This window comes from Gasterosteus aculeatus, chromosome 2, assembly GCF_964276395.1.
Source record: "Gasterosteus aculeatus chromosome 2, fGasAcu3.hap1.1, whole genome shotgun sequence".
NCBI lineage: Eukaryota > Metazoa > Chordata > Actinopteri > Perciformes > Gasterosteidae > Gasterosteus > Gasterosteus aculeatus.
This window is the reverse complement of record NC_135689.1, coordinates 21,566,420-21,583,914: the sequence shown is the minus strand read 5'-3', so window position 1 is coordinate 21,583,914 and position 17,495 is coordinate 21,566,420. Positions and strand designations below refer to the sequence as shown.

Below are 17,495 nucleotides of genomic sequence, written 5' to 3'. Positions count from 1 at the left end.
AATCTTTTAAAATGTGTCAAAGGTTTTGGAGTTTTGATAATGAAAAAGGAGTCACTTTCTAATGCCTTCTCGATTTCTTCCAGAGAGAGAAATGAAAAAGCTTACGGCACCTGGGATTCCCAGGCGGTCTTCCATCCAAGTACTAACCAGGCCCTACTCTGCTTAGCTTCTGAGATCTGACGAGATCAGGCGGAGCCAGAGAGGTATGGCCGTAAGCAACCGTATGTCCTCTTCCTAATCTTTTAAAATGTGTCAAAGGTTTTGTAGTTTTGACAATGAAATGGAGTCACTTTCTAAGGCCTTCTCTGTGTCTTTTACAGATCGAAATGAAAAAGCTTACAGCACCTGGGATTCCCAGGCGGTCTTCCATCCAAGTACTAACCAGGCCCTACTCTGCTTAGCTTCTGAGATCAGACGAGATCAGGCGGAGCCAGAGAGGTATGGCCGTAAGCAACTGTATGTCCTCTTCCTAATCTTTTAAAATGTGTCAAAGGTTTTGGAGTTTTGATAATGAAAAAGGAGTCACTTTCTAATGCCTTCTCGATTTCTTCCAGAGAGAGAAATGAAAAAGCTTACGGCACCTGGGATTCCCAGGCGGTCTTCCATCCAAGTACTAACCAGGCCCTACTCTGCTTAGCTTCTGAGATCAGACGAGATCAGGCGGAGCAAGAGAGGTATGGCCGTAAGCAACTGTATGTCCTCTTCCTAATCTTTTAAAATGTGTCAAAGGTTTTGTAGTTTTGACAATGAAATGGAGTCACTTTCTAAGGCCTTCTCTGTGTCTTTTACAGATCGAAATGAAAAAGCTTACAGCACCTGGGATTCCCAGGCGGTCTTCCATCCAAGTACTAACCAGGCCCTACTCTGCTTAGCTTCTGAGATCAGACGAGATCAGGCGGAGCCAGAGAGGTATGGCCGTAAGCAACTGTATGTCCTCTTCCTAATCTTTTAAAATGTGTCAAAGGTTTTGGAGTTTTGATAATGAAAAAGGAGTCACTTTCTAATGCCTTCTCGATTTCTTCCAGAGAGAGAAATGAAAAAGCTTACGGCACCTGGGATTCCCAGGCGGTCTTCCATCCAAGTACTAACCAGGCCCTACTCTGCTTAGCTTCTGAGATCTGACGAGATCAGGCGGAGCCAGAGAGGTATGGCCGTAAGCAACTGTATGTCCTCTTCCTAATCTTTTAAAATGTGTCAAAGGTTTTGTAGTTTTGACAATGAAATGGAGTCACTTTCTAAGGCCTTCTCTGTGTCTTTTACAGATCGAAATGAAAAAGCTTACAGCACCTGGGATTCCCAGGCGGTCTTCCATCCAAGTACTAACCAGGCCCTACTCTGCTTAGCTTCTGAGATCAGACGAGATCAGGCGGAGCCAGAGAGGTATGGCCGTAAGCAACTGTATGTCCTCTACCTAATCTTTTAAAATGTGTCAAAGGTTTTGGAGTTTTGATAATGAAAAAGGAGTCACTTTCTAAGGCCTTCTCTGTGTCTTTTACAGATCGAAATGAAAAAGCTTACAGCACCTGGGATTCGCAGGCGGTCTTCCATCCAAGTACTAACCAGGCCCTACTCTGCTTAGCTTCTGAGATCAGACGAGATCAGGCCGAGCCAGAGAGGTATGGCCGTAAGCAACTGTATGTCCTCTTCCTAATCTTTTAAAATGTGTCAAAGGTTTTGGAGTTTTGATAATGAAAAAGGAGTCACTTTCTAATGCCTTCTCGATTTCTTCCAGAGAGAGAAATGAAAAAGCTTACGGCACCTGGGATTCCCAGGCGGTCTTCCATCCAAGTACTAACCAGGCCCTACTCTGCTTAGCTTCTGAGATCAGACGAGATCAGGCGGAGCAAGAGAGGTATGGCCGTAAGCAACTGTATGTCCTCTTCCTAATCTTTTAAAATGTGTCAAAGGTTTTGTAGTTTTGACAATGAAATGGAGTCACTTTCTAAGGCCTTCTCTGTGTCTTTTACAGATCGAAATGAAAAAGCTTACAGCACCTGGGATTCCCAGGCGGTCTTCCATCCAAGTACTAACCAGGCCCTACTCTGCTTAGCTTCTGAGATCAGACGAGATCAGGCGGAGCCAGAGAGGTATGGCCGTAAGCAACTGTATGTCCTCTTCCTAATCTTTTAAAATGTGTCAAAGGTTTTGGAGTTTTGATAATGAAAAAGGAGTCACTTTCTAATGCCTTCTCGATTTCTTCCAGAGAGAGAAATGAAAAAGCTTACGGCACCTGGGATTCCCAGGCGGTCTTCCATCCAAGTACTAACCAGGCCCTACTCTGCTTAGCTTCTGAGATCTGACGAGATCAGGCGGAGCCAGAGAGGTATGGCCGTAAGCAACTGTATGTCCTCTTCCTAATCTTTTAAAATGTGTCAAAGGTTTTGTAGTTTTGACAATGAAATGGAGTCACTTTCTAAGGCCTTCTCTGTGTCTTTTACAGATCGAAATGAAAAAGCTTACAGCACCTGGGATTCCCAGGCGGTCTTCCATCCAAGTACTAACCAGGCCCTACTCTGCTTAGCTTCTGAGATCAGACGAGATCAGGCGGAGCCAGAGAGGTATGGCCGTAAGCAACTGTATGTCCTCTACCTAATCTTTTAAAATGTGTCAAAGGTTTTGGAGTTTTGATAATGAAAAAGGAGTCACTTTCTAAGGCCTTCTCTGTGTCTTTTACAGATCGAAATGAAAAAGCTTACAGCACCTGGGATTCGCAGGCGGTCTTCCATCCAAGTACTAACCAGGCCCTACTCTGCTTAGCTTCTGAGATCAGACGAGATCAGGCCGAGCCAGAGAGGTATGGCCGTAAGCAACTGTATGTCCTCTTCCTAATCTTTTAAAATGTGTCAAAGGTTTTGGAGTTTTGATAATGAAAAAGGAGTCACTTTCTAATGCCTTCTCGATTTCTTCCAGAGAGAGAAATGAAAAAGCTTACGGCACCTGGGATTCCCAGGCGGTCTTCCATCCAAGTACTAACCAGGCCCTACTCTGCTTAGCTTCTGAGATCAGACGAGATCAGGCGGAGCCAGAGAGGTATGGCCGTAAGCAACTGTATGTCCTCTACCTAATCTTTTAAAATGTGTCAAAGGTTTTGTAGTTTTGACAATGAAATGGAGTCACTTTCTAAGGCCTTCTCTGTGTCTTTTACAGATAGAAATGAAAAAGCTTACGGCACCTGGGATTCCTAGGCGGTCTTCCATCCAAGTACTAACCAGGCCCTACTCTGCTTAGCTTCTGAGATCTGACGAGATCAGGCGGAGCCAGAGAGGTATGGCCGTAAGCAACTGTATGTCCTCTACCTAATCTTTTAAAATGTGTCAAAGGTTTTGTAGTTTTGACAATTAAATGGAGTCACTTTCTAAGGCCTTCTCTGTGTCTTTTACAGATCGAAATGAAAAAGCTTACAGCACCTGGGATTCCCAGGCGGTCTTCCATCCAAGTACTAACCAGGCCCTACTCTGCTTAGCTTCTGAGATCAGACGAGATCAGGCGAAGCCAGAGAGGTATGGCCGTAAGCAACTGTATGTCCTCTTCCTAATATTTTAAAATGTGTCAAAGGTTTTGGAGTTTAGATAATGAAAAAGGAGTCACTTTCTAATGCCTTCTCGATTTCTTCCAGAGAGAGAAATGAAAAAGCTTACGGCACCTGGGATTCCCAGGCGGTCTTCCATCCAAGTACTAACCAGGCCCTACTCTGCTTAGCTTCTGAGATCTGACGAGATCAGGCGGAGCCAGAGAGGTATGGCCGTAAGCAACTGTATGTCCTCTTCCTAATCTTTTAAAATGTGTCAAAGGTTTTGTAGTTTTGACAATGAAATGGAGTCACTTTCTAAGGCCTTCTCTGTGTCTTTTACAGATCGAAATGAAAAAGCTTACAGCACCTGGGATTCCCAGGCGGTCTTCCATCCAAGTACTAACCAGGCCCTACTCTGCTTAGCTTCTGAGATCTGACGAGATCAGGCGGAGCCAGAGAGGTATGGCCGTAAGCAACTGTATGTCCTCTACCTAATCTTTTAAAATGTGTCAAAGGTTTTGTAGTTTTGACAATTAAATGGAGTCACTTTCTAAGGCCTTCTCTGTGTCTTTTACAGATCGAAATGAAAAAGCTTACAGCACCTGGGATTCCCAGGCGGTCTTCCATCCAAGTACTAACCAGGCCCTACTCTGCTTAGCTTCTGAGATCAGACGAGATCAGGCGAAGCCAGAGAGGTATGGCCGTAAGCAACTGTATGTCCTCTTCCTAATATTTTAAAATGTGTCAAAGGTTTTGGAGTTTAGATAATGAAAAAGGAGTCACTTTCTAATGCCTTCTCGATTTCTTCCAGAGAGAGAAATGAAAAAGCTTACGGCACCTGGGATTCCCAGGCGGTCTTCCATCCAAGTACTAACCAGGCCCTACTCTGCTTAGCTTCTGAGATCTGACGAGATCAGGCGGAGCCAGAGAGGTATGGCCGTAAGCAACTGTATGTCCTCTTCCTAATCTTTTAAAATGTGTCAAAGGTTTTGTAGTTTTGACAATGAAATGGAGTCACTTTCTAAGGCCTTCTCTGTGTCTTTTACAGATCGAAATGAAAAAGCTTACAGCACCTGGGATTCCCAGGCGGTCTTCCATCCAAGTACTAACCAGGCCCTACTCTGCTTAGCTTCTGAGATCAGACGAGATCAGGCCGAGCCAGAGAGGTATGGCCGTAAGCAACTGTATGTCCTCTTCCTAATCTTTTAAAATGTGTCAAAGGTTTTGGAGTTTTGATAATGAAAAAGGAGTCACTTTCTAATGCCTTCTCGATTTCTTCCAGAGAGAGAAATGAAAAAGCTTACGGCACCTGGGATTCCCAGGCGGTCTTCCATCCAAGTACTAACCAGGCCCTACTCTGCTTAGCTTCTGAGATCTGACGAGATCAGGCGGAGCCAGAGAGGTATGGCCGTAAGCAACTGTATGTCCTCTTCCTAATCTTTTAAAATGTGTCAAAGGTTTTGTAGTTTTGACAATGAAATGGAGTCACTTTCTAAGGCCTTCTCTGTGTCTTTTACAGATCGAAATGAAAAAGCTTACAGCACCTGGGATTCCCAGGCGGCCTTCCATCCAAGTACTAACCAGGCCCTACTCTGCTTAGCTTCTGAGATCAGACGAGATCAGGCGGAGCCAGAGAGGTATGGCCGTAAGCAACTGTATGTCCTCTACCTAATCTTTTAAAATGTGTCAAAGGTTTTGTAGTTTTGACAATGAAATGGAGTCACTTTCTAAGGCCTTCTCTGTGTCTTTTACAGATAGAAATGAAAAAGCTTACGGCACCTGGGATTCCCAGGCGGTCTTCCATCCAAGTACTAACCAGGCCCTACTCTGCTTAGCTTCTGAGATCAGACGAGATCAGGCGGAGCCAGAGAGGTATGGCCGTAAGCAACTGTATGTCCTCTACCTAATCTTTTAAAATGTGTCAAAGGTTTTGTAGTTTTGACAATTAAATGGAGTCACTTTCTAAGGCCTTCTCTGTGTCTTTTACAGATCGAAATGAAAAAGCTTACAGCACCTGGGATTCCCAGGCGGTCTTCCATCCAAGTACTAACCAGGCCCTACTCTGCTTAGCTTCTGAGATCTGACGAGATCAGGCGGAGCCAGAGAGGTATGGCCGTAAGCAACTGTATGTCCTCTACCTAATCTTTTAAAATGTGTCAAAGGTTTTGGAGTTTTGACAATGAAATGGAGTCACTTTCTAAGTTCTTCTTTGTGTCTTTTACAGATCGAAATAAAAAAGCTTACAGCACCTGGGATTCCCAGGCGGTCTTCCATCCAAGTACTAACCAGGCCCTACTCTGCTTAGCTTCTGAGATCAGACGAGATCAGGCGGAGCCAGAGAGGTATGGCCGTAAGCAACTGTATGTCCTCTTCCTAATCTTTTAAAATGTGTCAAAGGTTTTGGAGTTTTGATAATGAAAAAGGAGTCACTTTCTAATGCCTTCTCGATTTCTTCCAGAGAGAGAAATGAAAAAGCTTACGGCACCTGGGATTCCCAGGCGGTCTTCCATCCAAGTACTAACCAGGCCCTACTCTGCTTAGCTTCTGAGATCAGACGAGATCAGGCGAAGCCAGAGAGGTATGGCCGTAAGCAACTGTATGTCCTCTTCCTAATATTTTAAAATGTGTCAAAGGTTTTGGAGTTTAGATAATGAAAAAGGAGTCACTTTCTAATGCCTTCTCGATTTCTTCCAGAGAGAGAAATGAAAAAGCTTACGGCACCTGGGATTCCCAGGCGGTCTTCCATCCAAGTACTAACCAGGCCCTACTCTGCTTAGCTTCTGAGATCTGACGAGATCAGGCGGAGCCAGAGAGGTATGGCCGTAAGCAACTGTATGTCCTCTTCCTAATCTTTTAAAATGTGTCAAAGGTTTTGTAGTTTTGACAATGAAATGGAGTCACTTTCTAAGGCCTTCTCTGTGTCTTTTACAGATCGAAATGAAAAAGCTTACAGCACCTGGGATTCCCAGGCGGTCTTCCATCCAAGTACTAACCAGGCCCTACTCTGCTTAGCTTCTGAGATCAGACGAGATCAGGCGGAGCCAGAGAGGTATGGCCGTAAGCAACTGTATGTCCTCTTCCTAATCTTTTAAAATGTGTCAAAGGTTTTGTAGTTTTGACAATGAAATGGAGTCACTTTCTAAGGCCTTCTCTGTGTCTTTTACAGATCGAAATAAAAAAGCTTACAGCACCTGGGATTCCCAGGCGGTCTTCCATCCAAGTACTAACCAGGCCCTACTCTGCTTAGCTTCTGAGATCAGACGAGATCAGGCGAAGCCAGAGAGGTATGGCCGTAAGCAACTGTATGTCCTCTTCCTAATATTTTAAAATGTGTCAAAGGTTTTGGAGTTTAGATAATGAAAAAGGAGTCACTTTCTAATGCCTTCTCGATTTCTTCCAGAGAGAGAAATGAAAAAGCTTACGGCACCTGGGATTCCCAGGCGGTCTTCCATCCAAGTACTAACCAGGCCCTACTCTGCTTAGCTTCTGAGATCTGACGAGATCAGGCGGAGCCAGAGAGGTATGGCCGTAAGCAACTGTATGTCCTCTTCCTAATCTTTTAAAATGTGTCAAAGGTTTTGTAGTTTTGACAATGAAATGGAGTCACTTTCTAAGGCCTTCTCTGTGTCTTTTACAGATCGAAATGAAAAAGCTTACAGCACCTGGGATTCCCAGGCGGTCTTCCATCCAAGTACTAACCAGGCCCTACTCTGCTTAGCTTCTGAGATCAGACGAGATCAGGCGGAGCCAGAGAGGTATGGCCGTAAGCAACTGTATGTCCTCTTCCTAATCTTTTAAAATGTGTCAAAGGTTTTGGAGTTTTGATAATGAAAAAGGAGTCACTTTCTAATGCCTTCTCGATTTCTTCCAGAGAGAGAAATGAAAAAGCTTACGGCACCTGGGATTCCCAGGCGGTCTTCCATCCAAGTACTAACCAGGCCCTACTCTGCTTAGCTTCTGAGATCAGACGAGATCAGGCGGAGCAAGAGAGGTATGGCCGTAAGCAACTGTATGTCCTCTTCCTAATCTTTTAAAATGTGTCAAAGGTTTTGTAGTTTTGACAATGAAATGGAGTCACTTTCTAAGGCCTTCTCTGTGTCTTTTACAGATCGAAATGAAAAAGCTTAAAGCACCTGGGATTCCCAGGCGGTCTTCCATCCAAGTACTAACCAGGCCCTACTCTGCTTAGCTTCTGAGATCAGACGAGATCAGGCGGAGCCAGAGAGGTATGGCCGTAAGCAACAGTATGTCCTCTTCCTAATCTTTTAAAATGTGTCAAAGGTTTTGGAGTTTTGATAATGAAAAAGGAGTCACTTTCTAATGCCTTCTCGATTTCTTCCAGAGAGAGAAATGAAAAAGCTTACGGCACCTGGGATTCCCAGGCGGTCTTCCATCCAAGTACTAACCAGGCCCTACTCTGCTTAGCTTCTGAGATCTGACGAGATCAGGCGGAGCCAGAGAGGTATGGCCGTAAGCAACCGTATGTCCTCTTCCTAATCTTTTAAAATGTGTCAAAGGTTTTGTAGTTTTGACAATGAAATGGAGTCACTTTCTAAGGCCTTCTCTGTGTCTTTTACAGATCGAAATGAAAAAGCTTACAGCACCTGGGATTCCCAGGCGGTCTTCCATCCAAGTACTAACCAGGCCCTACTCTGCTTAGCTTCTGAGATCAGACGAGATCAGGCGGAGCCAGAGAGGTATGGCCGTAAGCAACTGTATGTCCTCTTCCTAATCTTTTAAAATGTGTCAAAGGTTTTGGAGTTTTGATAATGAAAAAGGAGTCACTTTCTAATGCCTTCTCGATTTCTTCCAGAGAGAGAAATGAAAAAGCTTACGGCACCTGGGATTCCCAGGCGGTCTTCCATCCAAGTACTAACCAGGCCCTACTCTGCTTAGCTTCTGAGATCAGACGAGATCAGGCGGAGCAAGAGAGGTATGGCCGTAAGCAACTGTATGTCCTCTTCCTAATCTTTTAAAATGTGTCAAAGGTTTTGTAGTTTTGACAATGAAATGGAGTCACTTTCTAAGGCCTTCTCTGTGTCTTTTACAGATCGAAATGAAAAAGCTTACAGCACCTGGGATTCCCAGGCGGTCTTCCATCCAAGTACTAACCAGGCCCTACTCTGCTTAGCTTCTGAGATCAGACGAGATCAGGCGGAGCCAGAGAGGTATGGCCGTAAGCAACTGTATGTCCTCTTCCTAATCTTTTAAAATGTGTCAAAGGTTTTGGAGTTTTGATAATGAAAAAGGAGTCACTTTCTAATGCCTTCTCGATTTCTTCCAGAGAGAGAAATGAAAAAGCTTACGGCACCTGGGATTCCCAGGCGGTCTTCCATCCAAGTACTAACCAGGCCCTACTCTGCTTAGCTTCTGAGATCTGACGAGATCAGGCGGAGCCAGAGAGGTATGGCCGTAAGCAACTGTATGTCCTCTTCCTAATCTTTTAAAATGTGTCAAAGGTTTTGTAGTTTTGACAATGAAATGGAGTCACTTTCTAAGGCCTTCTCTGTGTCTTTTACAGATCGAAATGAAAAAGCTTACAGCACCTGGGATTCCCAGGCGGTCTTCCATCCAAGTACTAACCAGGCCCTACTCTGCTTAGCTTCTGAGATCAGACGAGATCAGGCGGAGCCAGAGAGGTATGGCCGTAAGCAACTGTATGTCCTCTTCCTAATCTTTTAAAATGTGTCAAAGGTTTTGTAGTTTTGACAATGAAATGGAGTCACTTTCTAAGGCCTTCTCTGTGTCTTTTACAGATCGAAATGAAAAAGCTTACAGCACCTGGGATTCCCAGGCGGTCTTCCATCCAAGTACTAACCAGGCCCTACTCTGCTTAGCTTCTGAGATCAGACGAGATCAGGCGGAGCCAGAGAGGTATGGCCGTAAGCAACTGTATGTCCTCTTCCTAATCTTTTAAAATGTGTCAAAGGTTTTGGAGTTTTGATAATGAAAAAGGAGTCACTTTCTAATGCCTTCTCGATTTCTTCCAGAGAGAGAAATGAAAAAGCTTACGGCACCTGGGATTCCCAGGCGGTCTTCCATCCAAGTACTAACCAGGCCCTACTCTGCTTAGCTTCTGAGATCTGACGAGATCAGGCGGAGCCAGAGAGGTATGGCCGTAAGCAACTGTATGTCCTCTTCCTAATCTTTTAAAATGTGTCAAAGGTTTTGTAGTTTTGACAATGAAATGGAGTCACTTTCTAAGGCCTTCTCTGTGTCTTTTACAGATCGAAATGAAAAAGCTTACAGCACCTGGGATTCCCAGGCGGTCTTCCATCCAAGTACTAACCAGGCCCTACTCTGCTTAGCTTCTGAGATCAGACGAGATCAGGCGGAGCCAGAGAGGTATGGCCGTAAGCAACTGTATGTCCTCTACCTAATCTTTTAAAATGTGTCAAAGGTTTTGGAGTTTTGATAATGAAAAAGGATTCACTTTCTAATGCCTTCTCGATTTCTTCCAGAGAGAGAAATGAAAAAGCTTACGGCACCTGGGATTCCCAGGCGGTCTTCCATCCAAGTACTAACCAGGCCCTACTCTGCTTAGCTTCTGAGATCTGACGAGATCAGGCGGAGCCAGAGAGGTATGGCCGTAAGCAACCGTATGTCCTCTTCCTAATCTTTTAAAATGTGTCAAAGGTTTTGTAGTTTTGACAATGAAATGGAGTCACTTTCTAAGGCCTTCTCTGTGTCTTTTACAGATCGAAATGAAAAAGCTTACAGCACCTGGGATTCCCAGGCGGTCTTCCATCCAAGTACTAACCAGGCCCTACTCTGCTTAGCTTCTGAGATCAGACGAGATCAGGCGGAGCCAGAGAGGTATGGCCGTAAGCAACTGTATGTCCTCTTCCTAATCTTTTAAAATGTGTCAAAGGTTTTGGAGTTTTGATAATGAAAAAGGAGTCACTTTCTAATGCCTTCTCGATTTCTTCCAGAGAGAGAAATGAAAAAGCTTACGGCACCTGGGATTCCCAGGCGGTCTTCCATCCAAGTACTAACCAGGCCCTACTCTGCTTAGCTTCTGAGATCAGACGAGATCAGGCGGAGCAAGAGAGGTATGGCCGTAAGCAACTGTATGTCCTCTTCCTAATCTTTTAAAATGTGTCAAAGGTTTTGTAGTTTTGACAATGAAATGGAGTCACTTTCTAAGGCCTTCTCTGTGTCTTTTACAGATCGAAATGAAAAAGCTTACAGCACCTGGGATTCCCAGGCGGTCTTCCATCCAAGTACTAACCAGGCCCTACTCTGCTTAGCTTCTGAGATCAGACGAGATCAGGCGGAGCCAGAGAGGTATGGCCGTAAGCAACTGTATGTCCTCTTCCTAATCTTTTAAAATGTGTCAAAGGTTTTGGAGTTTTGATAATGAAAAAGGAGTCACTTTCTAATGCCTTCTCGATTTCTTCCAGAGAGAGAAATGAAAAAGCTTACGGCACCTGGGATTCCCAGGCGGTCTTCCATCCAAGTACTAACCAGGCCCTACTCTGCTTAGCTTCTGAGATCTGACGAGATCAGGCGGAGCCAGAGAGGTATGGCCGTAAGCAACTGTATGTCCTCTTCCTAATCTTTTAAAATGTGTCAAAGGTTTTGTAGTTTTGACAATGAAATGGAGTCACTTTCTAAGGCCTTCTCTGTGTCTTTTACAGATCGAAATGAAAAAGCTTACAGCACCTGGGATTCCCAGGCGGTCTTCCATCCAAGTACTAACCAGGCCCTACTCTGCTTAGCTTCTGAGATCAGACGAGATCAGGCGGAGCCAGAGAGGTATGGCCGTAAGCAACTGTATGTCCTCTTCCTAATCTTTTAAAATGTGTCAAAGGTTTTGTAGTTTTGACAATGAAATGGAGTCACTTTCTAAGGCCTTCTCTGTGTCTTTTACAGATCGAAATAAAAAAGCTTACAGCACCTGGGATTCCCAGGCGGTCTTCCATCCAAGTACTAACCAGGCCCTACTCTGCTTAGCTTCTGAGATCAGACGAGATCAGGCGAAGCCAGAGAGGTATGGCCGTAAGCAACTGTATGTCCTCTTCCTAATATTTTAAAATGTGTCAAAGGTTTTGGAGTTTAGATAATGAAAAAGGAGTCACTTTCTAATGCCTTCTCGATTTCTTCCAGAGAGAGAAATGAAAAAGCTTACGGCACCTGGGATTCCCAGGCGGTCTTCCATCCAAGTACTAACCAGGCCCTACTCTGCTTAGCTTCTGAGATCTGACGAGATCAGGCGGAGCCAGAGAGGTATGGCCGTAAGCAACTGTATGTCCTCTTCCTAATCTTTTAAAATGTGTCAAAGGTTTTGTAGTTTTGACAATGAAATGGAGTCACTTTCTAAGGCCTTCTCTGTGTCTTTTACAGATCGAAATGAAAAAGCTTACAGCACCTGGGATTCCCAGGCGGTCTTCCATCCAAGTACTAACGAGGCCCTACTCTGCTTAGCTTCTGAGATCAGACGAGATCAGGCGGAGCCAGAGAGGTATGGCCGTAAGCAACTGTATGTCCTCTTCCTAATCTTTTAAAATGTGTCAAAGGTTTTGGAGTTTTGATAATGAAAAAGGAGTCACTTTCTAATGCCTTCTCGATTTCTTCCAGAGAGAGAAATGAAAAAGCTTACGGCACCTGGGATTCCCAGGCGGTCTTCCATCCAAGTACTAACCAGGCCCTACTCTGCTTAGCTTCTGAGATCAGACGAGATCAGGCGGAGCAAGAGAGGTATGGCCGTAAGCAACTGTATGTCCTCTTCCTAATCTTTTAAAATGTGTCAAAGGTTTTGTAGTTTTGACAATGAAATGGAGTCACTTTCTAAGGCCTTCTCTGTGTCTTTTACAGATCGAAATGAAAAAGCTTAAAGCACCTGGGATTCCCAGGCGGTCTTCCATCCAAGTACTAACCAGGCCCTACTCTGCTTAGCTTCTGAGATCAGACGAGATCAGGCGGAGCCAGAGAGGTATGGCCGTAAGCAACAGTATGTCCTCTTCCTAATCTTTTAAAATGTGTCAAAGGTTTTGGAGTTTTGATAATGAAAAAGGAGTCACTTTCTAATGCCTTCTCGATTTCTTCCAGAGAGAGAAATGAAAAAGCTTACGGCACCTGGGATTCCCAGGCGGTCTTCCATCCAAGTACTAACCAGGCCCTACTCTGCTTAGCTTCTGAGATCTGACGAGATCAGGCGGAGCCAGAGAGGTATGGCCGTAAGCAACCGTATGTCCTCTTCCTAATCTTTTAAAATGTGTCAAAGGTTTTGTAGTTTTGACAATGAAATGGAGTCACTTTCTAAGGCCTTCTCTGTGTCTTTTACAGATCGAAATGAAAAAGCTTACAGCACCTGGGATTCCCAGGCGGTCTTCCATCCAAGTACTAACCAGGCCCTACTCTGCTTAGCTTCTGAGATCAGACGAGATCAGGCGGAGCCAGAGAGGTATGGCCGTAAGCAACTGTATGTCCTCTTCCTAATCTTTTAAAATGTGTCAAAGGTTTTGGAGTTTTGATAATGAAAAAGGAGTCACTTTCTAATGCCTTCTCGATTTCTTCCAGAGAGAGAAATGAAAAAGCTTACGGCACCTGGGATTCCCAGGCGGTCTTCCATCCAAGTACTAACCAGGCCCTACTCTGCTTAGCTTCTGAGATCAGACGAGATCAGGCGGAGCAAGAGAGGTATGGCCGTAAGCAACTGTATGTCCTCTTCCTAATCTTTTAAAATGTGTCAAAGGTTTTGTAGTTTTGACAATGAAATGGAGTCACTTTCTAAGGCCTTCTCTGTGTCTTTTACAGATCGAAATGAAAAAGCTTACAGCACCTGGGATTCCCAGGCGGTCTTCCATCCAAGTACTAACCAGGCCCTACTCTGCTTAGCTTCTGAGATCAGACGAGATCAGGCGGAGCCAGAGAGGTATGGCCGTAAGCAACTGTATGTCCTCTTCCTAATCTTTTAAAATGTGTCAAAGGTTTTGGAGTTTTGATAATGAAAAAGGAGTCACTTTCTAATGCCTTCTCGATTTCTTCCAGAGAGAGAAATGAAAAAGCTTACGGCACCTGGGATTCCCAGGCGGTCTTCCATCCAAGTACTAACCAGGCCCTACTCTGCTTAGCTTCTGAGATCTGACGAGATCAGGCGGAGCCAGAGAGGTATGGCCGTAAGCAACTGTATGTCCTCTTCCTAATCTTTTAAAATGTGTCAAAGGTTTTGTAGTTTTGACAATGAAATGGAGTCACTTTCTAAGGCCTTCTCTGTGTCTTTTACAGATCGAAATGAAAAAGCTTACAGCACCTGGGATTCCCAGGCGGTCTTCCATCCAAGTACTAACCAGGCCCTACTCTGCTTAGCTTCTGAGATCAGACGAGATCAGGCGGAGCCAGAGAGGTATGGCCGTAAGCAACTGTATGTCCTCTACCTAATCTTTTAAAATGTGTCAAAGGTTTTGGAGTTTTGATAATGAAAAAGGAGTCACTTTCTAAGGCCTTCTCTGTGTCTTTTACAGATCGAAATGAAAAAGCTTACAGCACCTGGGATTCGCAGGCGGTCTTCCATCCAAGTACTAACCAGGCCCTACTCTGCTTAGCTTCTGAGATCAGACGAGATCAGGCCGAGCCAGAGAGGTATGGCCGTAAGCAACTGTATGTCCTCTTCCTAATCTTTTAAAATGTGTCAAAGGTTTTGGAGTTTTGATAATGAAAAAGGAGTCACTTTCTAATGCCTTCTCGATTTCTTCCAGAGAGAGAAATGAAAAAGCTTACGGCACCTGGGATTCCCAGGCGGTCTTCCATCCAAGTACTAACCAGGCCCTACTCTGCTTAGCTTCTGAGATCAGACGAGATCAGGCGGAGCCAGAGAGGTATGGCCGTAAGCAACTGTATGTCCTCTACCTAATCTTTTAAAATGTGTCAAAGGTTTTGTAGTTTTGACAATGAAATGGAGTCACTTTCTAAGGCCTTCTCTGTGTCTTTTACAGATAGAAATGAAAAAGCTTACGGCACCTGGGATTCCTAGGCGGTCTTCCATCCAAGTACTAACCAGGCCCTACTCTGCTTAGCTTCTGAGATCTGACGAGATCAGGCGGAGCCAGAGAGGTATGGCCGTAAGCAACTGTATGTCCTCTACCTAATCTTTTAAAATGTGTCAAAGGTTTTGTAGTTTTGACAATTAAATGGAGTCACTTTCTAAGGCCTTCTCTGTGTCTTTTACAGATCGAAATGAAAAAGCTTACAGCACCTGGGATTCCCAGGCGGTCTTCCATCCAAGTACTAACCAGGCCCTACTCTGCTTAGCTTCTGAGATCAGACGAGATCAGGCGAAGCCAGAGAGGTATGGCCGTAAGCAACTGTATGTCCTCTTCCTAATATTTTAAAATGTGTCAAAGGTTTTGGAGTTTAGATAATGAAAAAGGAGTCACTTTCTAATGCCTTCTCGATTTCTTCCAGAGAGAGAAATGAAAAAGCTTACGGCACCTGGGATTCCCAGGCGGTCTTCCATCCAAGTACTAACCAGGCCCTACTCTGCTTAGCTTCTGAGATCAGACGAGATCAGGCGGAGCCAGAGAGGTATGGCCGTAAGCAACTGTATGTCCTCTTCCTAATCTTTTAAAATGTGTCAAAGGTTTTGTAGTTTTGACAATGAAATGGAGTCACTTTCTAAGGCCTTCTCTGTGTCTTTTACAGATCGAAATGAAAAAGCTTACAGCACCTGGGATTCCCAGGCGGTCTTCCATCCAAGTACTAACCAGGCCCTACTCTGCTTAGCTTCTGAGATCAGACGAGATCAGGCGGAGCCAGAGAGGTATGGCCGTAAGCAACTGTATGTCCTCTTCCTAATCTTTTAAAATGTGTCAAAGGTTTTGGAGTTTTGATAATGAAAAAGGAGTCACTTTCTAATGCCTTCTCGATTTCTTCCAGAGAAAAAAATGAAAAAGCTTACGGCACCTGGGATTCCCAGGCGGTCTTCCATCCAAGTACTAACCAGGCCCTACTCTGCTTAGCTTCTGAGATCAGACGAGATCAGGCGGAGCCAGAGAGGTATGGCCGTAAGCAACTGTATGTCCTCTACCTAATCTTTTAAAATGTGTCAAAGGTTTTGTAGTTTTGACAATTAAATGGAGTCACTTTCTAAGGCCTTCTCTGTGTCTTTTACAGATCGAAATGAAAAAGCTTACAGCACCTGGGATTCCCAGGCGGTCTTCCATCCAAGTACTAACCAGGCCCTACTCTGCTTAGCTTCTGAGATCTGACGAGATCAGGCGGAGCCAGAGAGGTATGGCCGTAAGCAACTGTATGTCCTCTACCTAATCTTTTAAAATGTGTCAAAGGTTTTGTAGTTTTGACAATTAAATGGAGTCACTTTCTAAGGCCTTCTCTGTGTCTTTTACAGATCGAAATGAAAAAGCTTACAGCACCTGGGATTCCCAGGCGGTCTTCCATCCAAGTACTAACCAGGCCCTACTCTGCTTAGCTTCTGAGATCAGACGAGATCAGGCGAAGCCAGAGAGGTATGGCCGTAAGCAACTGTATGTCCTCTTCCTAATATTTTAAAATGTGTCAAAGGTTTTGGAGTTTAGATAATGAAAAAGGAGTCACTTTCTAATGCCTTCTCGATTTCTTCCAGAGAGAGAAATGAAAAAGCTTACGGCACCTGGGATTCCCAGGCGGTCTTCCATCCAAGTACTAACCAGGCCCTACTCTGCTTAGCTTCTGAGATCTGACGAGATCAGGCGGAGCCAGAGAGGTATGGCCGTAAGCAACTGTATGTCCTCTTCCTAATCTTTTAAAATGTGTCAAAGGTTTTGTAGTTTTGACAATGAAATGGAGTCACTTTCTAAGGCCTTCTCTGTGTCTTTTACAGATCGAAATGAAAAAGCTTACAGCACCTGGGATTCCCAGGCGGTCTTCCATCCAAGTACTAACCAGGCCCTACTCTGCTTAGCTTCTGAGATCAGACGAGATCAGGCCGAGCCAGAGAGGTATGGCCGTAAGCAACTGTATGTCCTCTTCCTAATCTTTTAAAATGTGTCAAAGGTTTTGGAGTTTTGATAATGAAAAAGGAGTCACTTTCTAATGCCTTCTCGATTTCTTCCAGAGAGAGAAATGAAAAAGCTTACGGCACCTGGGATTCCCAGGCGGTCTTCCATCCAAGTACTAACCAGGCCCTACTCTGCTTAGCTTCTGAGATCTGACGAGATCAGGCGGAGCCAGAGAGGTATGGCCGTAAGCAACTGTATGTCCTCTTCCTAATCTTTTAAAATGTGTCAAAGGTTTTGTAGTTTTGACAATGAAATGGAGTCACTTTCTAAGGCCTTCTCTGTGTCTTTTACAGATCGAAATGAAAAAGCTTACAGCACCTGGGATTCCCAGGCGGCCTTCCATCCAAGTACTAACCAGGCCCTACTCTGCTTAGCTTCTGAGATCAGACGAGATCAGGCGGAGCCAGAGAGGTATGGCCGTAAGCAACTGTATGTCCTCTACCTAATCTTTTAAAATGTGTCAAAGGTTTTGTAGTTTTGACAATGAAATGGAGTCACTTTCTAAGGCCTTCTCTGTGTCTTTTACAGATAGAAATGAAAAAGCTTACGGCACCTGGGATTCCCAGGCGGTCTTCCATCCAAGTACTAACCAGGCCCTACTCTGCTTAGCTTCTGAGATCAGACGAGATCAGGCGGAGCCAGAGAGGTATGGCCGTAAGCAACTGTATGTCCTCTACCTAATCTTTTAAAATGTGTCAAAGGTTTTGTAGTTTTGACAATTAAATGGAGTCACTTTCTAAGGCCTTCTCTGTGTCTTTTACAGATCGAAATGAAAAAGCTTACAGCACCTGGGATTCCCAGGCGGTCTTCCATCCAAGTACTAACCAGGCCCTACTCTGCTTAGCTTCTGAGATCTGACGAGATCAGGCGGAGCCAGAGAGGTATGGCCGTAAGCAACTGTATGTCCTCTACCTAATCTTTTAAAATGTGTCAAAGGTTTTGGAGTTTTGACAATGAAATGGAGTCACTTTCTAAGTTCTTCTTTG

General features: G+C 44.5%; 74 non-coding genes across 74 annotated transcripts; all 74 read right to left on the bottom strand.

Moving 5' to 3' along the window:
- Positions 1 to 98: 98 nt before the first annotated feature.
- Positions 99 to 217, bottom strand: LOC144401168 (5S ribosomal RNA). The gene has a single exon (XR_013463103.1). It is a non-coding gene; the product is annotated as a 5S ribosomal RNA (ribosomal RNA).
- Positions 218 to 333: 116 nt separating this feature from the next.
- Positions 334 to 452, bottom strand: LOC144395285 (5S ribosomal RNA). Its single transcript, XR_013457419.1, has one exon. It is a non-coding gene; the product is annotated as a 5S ribosomal RNA (ribosomal RNA).
- Positions 453 to 569: 117 nt separating this feature from the next.
- Positions 570 to 688, bottom strand: LOC144397130 (5S ribosomal RNA). Its single transcript, XR_013459275.1, has one exon. It is a non-coding gene; the product is annotated as a 5S ribosomal RNA (ribosomal RNA).
- A 116-nt stretch (positions 689 to 804) lies between these two features.
- LOC144395284 (5S ribosomal RNA) lies at positions 805 to 923 on the bottom strand. The gene has a single exon (XR_013457418.1). It is a non-coding gene; the product is annotated as a 5S ribosomal RNA (ribosomal RNA).
- Positions 924 to 1,040: 117 nt separating this feature from the next.
- Positions 1,041 to 1,159, bottom strand: LOC144401157 (5S ribosomal RNA). Its single transcript, XR_013463092.1, has one exon. It is a non-coding gene; the product is annotated as a 5S ribosomal RNA (ribosomal RNA).
- Positions 1,160 to 1,275: 116 nt separating this feature from the next.
- LOC144395283 (5S ribosomal RNA) lies at positions 1,276 to 1,394 on the bottom strand. Its single transcript, XR_013457417.1, has one exon. It is a non-coding gene; the product is annotated as a 5S ribosomal RNA (ribosomal RNA).
- A 117-nt stretch (positions 1,395 to 1,511) lies between these two features.
- LOC144399647 (5S ribosomal RNA) lies at positions 1,512 to 1,630 on the bottom strand. Its single transcript, XR_013461793.1, has one exon. It is a non-coding gene; the product is annotated as a 5S ribosomal RNA (ribosomal RNA).
- Positions 1,631 to 1,747: 117 nt separating this feature from the next.
- Positions 1,748 to 1,866, bottom strand: LOC144397129 (5S ribosomal RNA). The gene has a single exon (XR_013459274.1). It is a non-coding gene; the product is annotated as a 5S ribosomal RNA (ribosomal RNA).
- A 116-nt stretch (positions 1,867 to 1,982) lies between these two features.
- Positions 1,983 to 2,101, bottom strand: LOC144395282 (5S ribosomal RNA). The gene has a single exon (XR_013457416.1). It is a non-coding gene; the product is annotated as a 5S ribosomal RNA (ribosomal RNA).
- A 117-nt stretch (positions 2,102 to 2,218) lies between these two features.
- LOC144401146 (5S ribosomal RNA) lies at positions 2,219 to 2,337 on the bottom strand. Its single transcript, XR_013463081.1, has one exon. It is a non-coding gene; the product is annotated as a 5S ribosomal RNA (ribosomal RNA).
- A 116-nt stretch (positions 2,338 to 2,453) lies between these two features.
- Positions 2,454 to 2,572, bottom strand: LOC144395281 (5S ribosomal RNA). Its single transcript, XR_013457415.1, has one exon. It is a non-coding gene; the product is annotated as a 5S ribosomal RNA (ribosomal RNA).
- Positions 2,573 to 2,689: 117 nt separating this feature from the next.
- On the bottom strand, positions 2,690 to 2,808 carry LOC144399646 (5S ribosomal RNA). The gene has a single exon (XR_013461792.1). It is a non-coding gene; the product is annotated as a 5S ribosomal RNA (ribosomal RNA).
- Positions 2,809 to 2,925: 117 nt separating this feature from the next.
- Positions 2,926 to 3,044, bottom strand: LOC144401065 (5S ribosomal RNA). The gene has a single exon (XR_013463000.1). It is a non-coding gene; the product is annotated as a 5S ribosomal RNA (ribosomal RNA).
- Positions 3,045 to 3,160: 116 nt separating this feature from the next.
- On the bottom strand, positions 3,161 to 3,279 carry LOC144397472 (5S ribosomal RNA). Its single transcript, XR_013459618.1, has one exon. It is a non-coding gene; the product is annotated as a 5S ribosomal RNA (ribosomal RNA).
- A 116-nt stretch (positions 3,280 to 3,395) lies between these two features.
- On the bottom strand, positions 3,396 to 3,514 carry LOC144390767 (5S ribosomal RNA). Its single transcript, XR_013454605.1, has one exon. It is a non-coding gene; the product is annotated as a 5S ribosomal RNA (ribosomal RNA).
- A 117-nt stretch (positions 3,515 to 3,631) lies between these two features.
- LOC144401135 (5S ribosomal RNA) lies at positions 3,632 to 3,750 on the bottom strand. Its single transcript, XR_013463070.1, has one exon. It is a non-coding gene; the product is annotated as a 5S ribosomal RNA (ribosomal RNA).
- Positions 3,751 to 3,866: 116 nt separating this feature from the next.
- Positions 3,867 to 3,985, bottom strand: LOC144405027 (5S ribosomal RNA). The gene has a single exon (XR_013466968.1). It is a non-coding gene; the product is annotated as a 5S ribosomal RNA (ribosomal RNA).
- Positions 3,986 to 4,101: 116 nt separating this feature from the next.
- On the bottom strand, positions 4,102 to 4,220 carry LOC144390766 (5S ribosomal RNA). Its single transcript, XR_013454602.1, has one exon. It is a non-coding gene; the product is annotated as a 5S ribosomal RNA (ribosomal RNA).
- Positions 4,221 to 4,337: 117 nt separating this feature from the next.
- On the bottom strand, positions 4,338 to 4,456 carry LOC144401123 (5S ribosomal RNA). The gene has a single exon (XR_013463058.1). It is a non-coding gene; the product is annotated as a 5S ribosomal RNA (ribosomal RNA).
- A 116-nt stretch (positions 4,457 to 4,572) lies between these two features.
- LOC144399163 (5S ribosomal RNA) lies at positions 4,573 to 4,691 on the bottom strand. Its single transcript, XR_013461308.1, has one exon. It is a non-coding gene; the product is annotated as a 5S ribosomal RNA (ribosomal RNA).
- A 117-nt stretch (positions 4,692 to 4,808) lies between these two features.
- LOC144401112 (5S ribosomal RNA) lies at positions 4,809 to 4,927 on the bottom strand. Its single transcript, XR_013463047.1, has one exon. It is a non-coding gene; the product is annotated as a 5S ribosomal RNA (ribosomal RNA).
- A 116-nt stretch (positions 4,928 to 5,043) lies between these two features.
- On the bottom strand, positions 5,044 to 5,162 carry LOC144398314 (5S ribosomal RNA). The gene has a single exon (XR_013460461.1). It is a non-coding gene; the product is annotated as a 5S ribosomal RNA (ribosomal RNA).
- Positions 5,163 to 5,278: 116 nt separating this feature from the next.
- On the bottom strand, positions 5,279 to 5,397 carry LOC144401064 (5S ribosomal RNA). The gene has a single exon (XR_013462999.1). It is a non-coding gene; the product is annotated as a 5S ribosomal RNA (ribosomal RNA).
- A 116-nt stretch (positions 5,398 to 5,513) lies between these two features.
- On the bottom strand, positions 5,514 to 5,632 carry LOC144405026 (5S ribosomal RNA). The gene has a single exon (XR_013466967.1). It is a non-coding gene; the product is annotated as a 5S ribosomal RNA (ribosomal RNA).
- A 116-nt stretch (positions 5,633 to 5,748) lies between these two features.
- LOC144395280 (5S ribosomal RNA) lies at positions 5,749 to 5,867 on the bottom strand. Its single transcript, XR_013457414.1, has one exon. It is a non-coding gene; the product is annotated as a 5S ribosomal RNA (ribosomal RNA).
- A 117-nt stretch (positions 5,868 to 5,984) lies between these two features.
- LOC144400852 (5S ribosomal RNA) lies at positions 5,985 to 6,103 on the bottom strand. Its single transcript, XR_013462787.1, has one exon. It is a non-coding gene; the product is annotated as a 5S ribosomal RNA (ribosomal RNA).
- A 117-nt stretch (positions 6,104 to 6,220) lies between these two features.
- LOC144401101 (5S ribosomal RNA) lies at positions 6,221 to 6,339 on the bottom strand. The gene has a single exon (XR_013463036.1). It is a non-coding gene; the product is annotated as a 5S ribosomal RNA (ribosomal RNA).
- Positions 6,340 to 6,455: 116 nt separating this feature from the next.
- LOC144395279 (5S ribosomal RNA) lies at positions 6,456 to 6,574 on the bottom strand. Its single transcript, XR_013457413.1, has one exon. It is a non-coding gene; the product is annotated as a 5S ribosomal RNA (ribosomal RNA).
- A 116-nt stretch (positions 6,575 to 6,690) lies between these two features.
- On the bottom strand, positions 6,691 to 6,809 carry LOC144390765 (5S ribosomal RNA). Its single transcript, XR_013454600.1, has one exon. It is a non-coding gene; the product is annotated as a 5S ribosomal RNA (ribosomal RNA).
- A 117-nt stretch (positions 6,810 to 6,926) lies between these two features.
- LOC144401090 (5S ribosomal RNA) lies at positions 6,927 to 7,045 on the bottom strand. Its single transcript, XR_013463025.1, has one exon. It is a non-coding gene; the product is annotated as a 5S ribosomal RNA (ribosomal RNA).
- Positions 7,046 to 7,161: 116 nt separating this feature from the next.
- LOC144395278 (5S ribosomal RNA) lies at positions 7,162 to 7,280 on the bottom strand. The gene has a single exon (XR_013457412.1). It is a non-coding gene; the product is annotated as a 5S ribosomal RNA (ribosomal RNA).
- Positions 7,281 to 7,397: 117 nt separating this feature from the next.
- LOC144397128 (5S ribosomal RNA) lies at positions 7,398 to 7,516 on the bottom strand. Its single transcript, XR_013459273.1, has one exon. It is a non-coding gene; the product is annotated as a 5S ribosomal RNA (ribosomal RNA).
- Positions 7,517 to 7,632: 116 nt separating this feature from the next.
- On the bottom strand, positions 7,633 to 7,751 carry LOC144399289 (5S ribosomal RNA). Its single transcript, XR_013461434.1, has one exon. It is a non-coding gene; the product is annotated as a 5S ribosomal RNA (ribosomal RNA).
- A 117-nt stretch (positions 7,752 to 7,868) lies between these two features.
- On the bottom strand, positions 7,869 to 7,987 carry LOC144401079 (5S ribosomal RNA). The gene has a single exon (XR_013463014.1). It is a non-coding gene; the product is annotated as a 5S ribosomal RNA (ribosomal RNA).
- A 116-nt stretch (positions 7,988 to 8,103) lies between these two features.
- Positions 8,104 to 8,222, bottom strand: LOC144395277 (5S ribosomal RNA). The gene has a single exon (XR_013457411.1). It is a non-coding gene; the product is annotated as a 5S ribosomal RNA (ribosomal RNA).
- A 117-nt stretch (positions 8,223 to 8,339) lies between these two features.
- On the bottom strand, positions 8,340 to 8,458 carry LOC144397127 (5S ribosomal RNA). Its single transcript, XR_013459272.1, has one exon. It is a non-coding gene; the product is annotated as a 5S ribosomal RNA (ribosomal RNA).
- A 116-nt stretch (positions 8,459 to 8,574) lies between these two features.
- Positions 8,575 to 8,693, bottom strand: LOC144395275 (5S ribosomal RNA). Its single transcript, XR_013457409.1, has one exon. It is a non-coding gene; the product is annotated as a 5S ribosomal RNA (ribosomal RNA).
- A 117-nt stretch (positions 8,694 to 8,810) lies between these two features.
- On the bottom strand, positions 8,811 to 8,929 carry LOC144401068 (5S ribosomal RNA). The gene has a single exon (XR_013463003.1). It is a non-coding gene; the product is annotated as a 5S ribosomal RNA (ribosomal RNA).
- Positions 8,930 to 9,045: 116 nt separating this feature from the next.
- Positions 9,046 to 9,164, bottom strand: LOC144395274 (5S ribosomal RNA). The gene has a single exon (XR_013457408.1). It is a non-coding gene; the product is annotated as a 5S ribosomal RNA (ribosomal RNA).
- A 116-nt stretch (positions 9,165 to 9,280) lies between these two features.
- On the bottom strand, positions 9,281 to 9,399 carry LOC144395273 (5S ribosomal RNA). The gene has a single exon (XR_013457407.1). It is a non-coding gene; the product is annotated as a 5S ribosomal RNA (ribosomal RNA).
- Positions 9,400 to 9,516: 117 nt separating this feature from the next.
- LOC144401057 (5S ribosomal RNA) lies at positions 9,517 to 9,635 on the bottom strand. The gene has a single exon (XR_013462992.1). It is a non-coding gene; the product is annotated as a 5S ribosomal RNA (ribosomal RNA).
- A 116-nt stretch (positions 9,636 to 9,751) lies between these two features.
- Positions 9,752 to 9,870, bottom strand: LOC144395272 (5S ribosomal RNA). Its single transcript, XR_013457406.1, has one exon. It is a non-coding gene; the product is annotated as a 5S ribosomal RNA (ribosomal RNA).
- A 117-nt stretch (positions 9,871 to 9,987) lies between these two features.
- On the bottom strand, positions 9,988 to 10,106 carry LOC144401046 (5S ribosomal RNA). The gene has a single exon (XR_013462981.1). It is a non-coding gene; the product is annotated as a 5S ribosomal RNA (ribosomal RNA).
- A 116-nt stretch (positions 10,107 to 10,222) lies between these two features.
- On the bottom strand, positions 10,223 to 10,341 carry LOC144395271 (5S ribosomal RNA). The gene has a single exon (XR_013457405.1). It is a non-coding gene; the product is annotated as a 5S ribosomal RNA (ribosomal RNA).
- Positions 10,342 to 10,458: 117 nt separating this feature from the next.
- On the bottom strand, positions 10,459 to 10,577 carry LOC144397126 (5S ribosomal RNA). The gene has a single exon (XR_013459271.1). It is a non-coding gene; the product is annotated as a 5S ribosomal RNA (ribosomal RNA).
- Positions 10,578 to 10,693: 116 nt separating this feature from the next.
- LOC144395269 (5S ribosomal RNA) lies at positions 10,694 to 10,812 on the bottom strand. Its single transcript, XR_013457403.1, has one exon. It is a non-coding gene; the product is annotated as a 5S ribosomal RNA (ribosomal RNA).
- A 117-nt stretch (positions 10,813 to 10,929) lies between these two features.
- Positions 10,930 to 11,048, bottom strand: LOC144401035 (5S ribosomal RNA). Its single transcript, XR_013462970.1, has one exon. It is a non-coding gene; the product is annotated as a 5S ribosomal RNA (ribosomal RNA).
- Positions 11,049 to 11,164: 116 nt separating this feature from the next.
- LOC144395268 (5S ribosomal RNA) lies at positions 11,165 to 11,283 on the bottom strand. The gene has a single exon (XR_013457402.1). It is a non-coding gene; the product is annotated as a 5S ribosomal RNA (ribosomal RNA).
- Positions 11,284 to 11,399: 116 nt separating this feature from the next.
- Positions 11,400 to 11,518, bottom strand: LOC144390764 (5S ribosomal RNA). Its single transcript, XR_013454599.1, has one exon. It is a non-coding gene; the product is annotated as a 5S ribosomal RNA (ribosomal RNA).
- Positions 11,519 to 11,635: 117 nt separating this feature from the next.
- On the bottom strand, positions 11,636 to 11,754 carry LOC144401024 (5S ribosomal RNA). Its single transcript, XR_013462959.1, has one exon. It is a non-coding gene; the product is annotated as a 5S ribosomal RNA (ribosomal RNA).
- A 116-nt stretch (positions 11,755 to 11,870) lies between these two features.
- LOC144399506 (5S ribosomal RNA) lies at positions 11,871 to 11,989 on the bottom strand. The gene has a single exon (XR_013461652.1). It is a non-coding gene; the product is annotated as a 5S ribosomal RNA (ribosomal RNA).
- A 117-nt stretch (positions 11,990 to 12,106) lies between these two features.
- Positions 12,107 to 12,225, bottom strand: LOC144397125 (5S ribosomal RNA). Its single transcript, XR_013459270.1, has one exon. It is a non-coding gene; the product is annotated as a 5S ribosomal RNA (ribosomal RNA).
- Positions 12,226 to 12,341: 116 nt separating this feature from the next.
- LOC144399288 (5S ribosomal RNA) lies at positions 12,342 to 12,460 on the bottom strand. The gene has a single exon (XR_013461433.1). It is a non-coding gene; the product is annotated as a 5S ribosomal RNA (ribosomal RNA).
- Positions 12,461 to 12,577: 117 nt separating this feature from the next.
- Positions 12,578 to 12,696, bottom strand: LOC144401012 (5S ribosomal RNA). Its single transcript, XR_013462947.1, has one exon. It is a non-coding gene; the product is annotated as a 5S ribosomal RNA (ribosomal RNA).
- A 116-nt stretch (positions 12,697 to 12,812) lies between these two features.
- Positions 12,813 to 12,931, bottom strand: LOC144395267 (5S ribosomal RNA). Its single transcript, XR_013457401.1, has one exon. It is a non-coding gene; the product is annotated as a 5S ribosomal RNA (ribosomal RNA).
- Positions 12,932 to 13,048: 117 nt separating this feature from the next.
- On the bottom strand, positions 13,049 to 13,167 carry LOC144397124 (5S ribosomal RNA). The gene has a single exon (XR_013459269.1). It is a non-coding gene; the product is annotated as a 5S ribosomal RNA (ribosomal RNA).
- A 116-nt stretch (positions 13,168 to 13,283) lies between these two features.
- Positions 13,284 to 13,402, bottom strand: LOC144395266 (5S ribosomal RNA). The gene has a single exon (XR_013457400.1). It is a non-coding gene; the product is annotated as a 5S ribosomal RNA (ribosomal RNA).
- Positions 13,403 to 13,519: 117 nt separating this feature from the next.
- LOC144401001 (5S ribosomal RNA) lies at positions 13,520 to 13,638 on the bottom strand. Its single transcript, XR_013462936.1, has one exon. It is a non-coding gene; the product is annotated as a 5S ribosomal RNA (ribosomal RNA).
- Positions 13,639 to 13,754: 116 nt separating this feature from the next.
- On the bottom strand, positions 13,755 to 13,873 carry LOC144395265 (5S ribosomal RNA). Its single transcript, XR_013457399.1, has one exon. It is a non-coding gene; the product is annotated as a 5S ribosomal RNA (ribosomal RNA).
- Positions 13,874 to 13,990: 117 nt separating this feature from the next.
- On the bottom strand, positions 13,991 to 14,109 carry LOC144399645 (5S ribosomal RNA). Its single transcript, XR_013461791.1, has one exon. It is a non-coding gene; the product is annotated as a 5S ribosomal RNA (ribosomal RNA).
- Positions 14,110 to 14,226: 117 nt separating this feature from the next.
- On the bottom strand, positions 14,227 to 14,345 carry LOC144401063 (5S ribosomal RNA). The gene has a single exon (XR_013462998.1). It is a non-coding gene; the product is annotated as a 5S ribosomal RNA (ribosomal RNA).
- Positions 14,346 to 14,461: 116 nt separating this feature from the next.
- LOC144397471 (5S ribosomal RNA) lies at positions 14,462 to 14,580 on the bottom strand. Its single transcript, XR_013459617.1, has one exon. It is a non-coding gene; the product is annotated as a 5S ribosomal RNA (ribosomal RNA).
- A 116-nt stretch (positions 14,581 to 14,696) lies between these two features.
- Positions 14,697 to 14,815, bottom strand: LOC144390760 (5S ribosomal RNA). The gene has a single exon (XR_013454597.1). It is a non-coding gene; the product is annotated as a 5S ribosomal RNA (ribosomal RNA).
- A 117-nt stretch (positions 14,816 to 14,932) lies between these two features.
- LOC144401062 (5S ribosomal RNA) lies at positions 14,933 to 15,051 on the bottom strand. Its single transcript, XR_013462997.1, has one exon. It is a non-coding gene; the product is annotated as a 5S ribosomal RNA (ribosomal RNA).
- A 116-nt stretch (positions 15,052 to 15,167) lies between these two features.
- Positions 15,168 to 15,286, bottom strand: LOC144395263 (5S ribosomal RNA). The gene has a single exon (XR_013457397.1). It is a non-coding gene; the product is annotated as a 5S ribosomal RNA (ribosomal RNA).
- A 117-nt stretch (positions 15,287 to 15,403) lies between these two features.
- LOC144401061 (5S ribosomal RNA) lies at positions 15,404 to 15,522 on the bottom strand. Its single transcript, XR_013462996.1, has one exon. It is a non-coding gene; the product is annotated as a 5S ribosomal RNA (ribosomal RNA).
- A 116-nt stretch (positions 15,523 to 15,638) lies between these two features.
- On the bottom strand, positions 15,639 to 15,757 carry LOC144405024 (5S ribosomal RNA). The gene has a single exon (XR_013466965.1). It is a non-coding gene; the product is annotated as a 5S ribosomal RNA (ribosomal RNA).
- Positions 15,758 to 15,873: 116 nt separating this feature from the next.
- On the bottom strand, positions 15,874 to 15,992 carry LOC144390758 (5S ribosomal RNA). Its single transcript, XR_013454596.1, has one exon. It is a non-coding gene; the product is annotated as a 5S ribosomal RNA (ribosomal RNA).
- A 117-nt stretch (positions 15,993 to 16,109) lies between these two features.
- LOC144400990 (5S ribosomal RNA) lies at positions 16,110 to 16,228 on the bottom strand. Its single transcript, XR_013462925.1, has one exon. It is a non-coding gene; the product is annotated as a 5S ribosomal RNA (ribosomal RNA).
- Positions 16,229 to 16,344: 116 nt separating this feature from the next.
- On the bottom strand, positions 16,345 to 16,463 carry LOC144399162 (5S ribosomal RNA). The gene has a single exon (XR_013461307.1). It is a non-coding gene; the product is annotated as a 5S ribosomal RNA (ribosomal RNA).
- A 117-nt stretch (positions 16,464 to 16,580) lies between these two features.
- LOC144400979 (5S ribosomal RNA) lies at positions 16,581 to 16,699 on the bottom strand. Its single transcript, XR_013462914.1, has one exon. It is a non-coding gene; the product is annotated as a 5S ribosomal RNA (ribosomal RNA).
- Positions 16,700 to 16,815: 116 nt separating this feature from the next.
- LOC144398313 (5S ribosomal RNA) lies at positions 16,816 to 16,934 on the bottom strand. Its single transcript, XR_013460460.1, has one exon. It is a non-coding gene; the product is annotated as a 5S ribosomal RNA (ribosomal RNA).
- Positions 16,935 to 17,050: 116 nt separating this feature from the next.
- LOC144401060 (5S ribosomal RNA) lies at positions 17,051 to 17,169 on the bottom strand. Its single transcript, XR_013462995.1, has one exon. It is a non-coding gene; the product is annotated as a 5S ribosomal RNA (ribosomal RNA).
- Positions 17,170 to 17,285: 116 nt separating this feature from the next.
- On the bottom strand, positions 17,286 to 17,404 carry LOC144405023 (5S ribosomal RNA). The gene has a single exon (XR_013466964.1). It is a non-coding gene; the product is annotated as a 5S ribosomal RNA (ribosomal RNA).
- Positions 17,405 to 17,495: the final 91 nt, after the last annotated feature.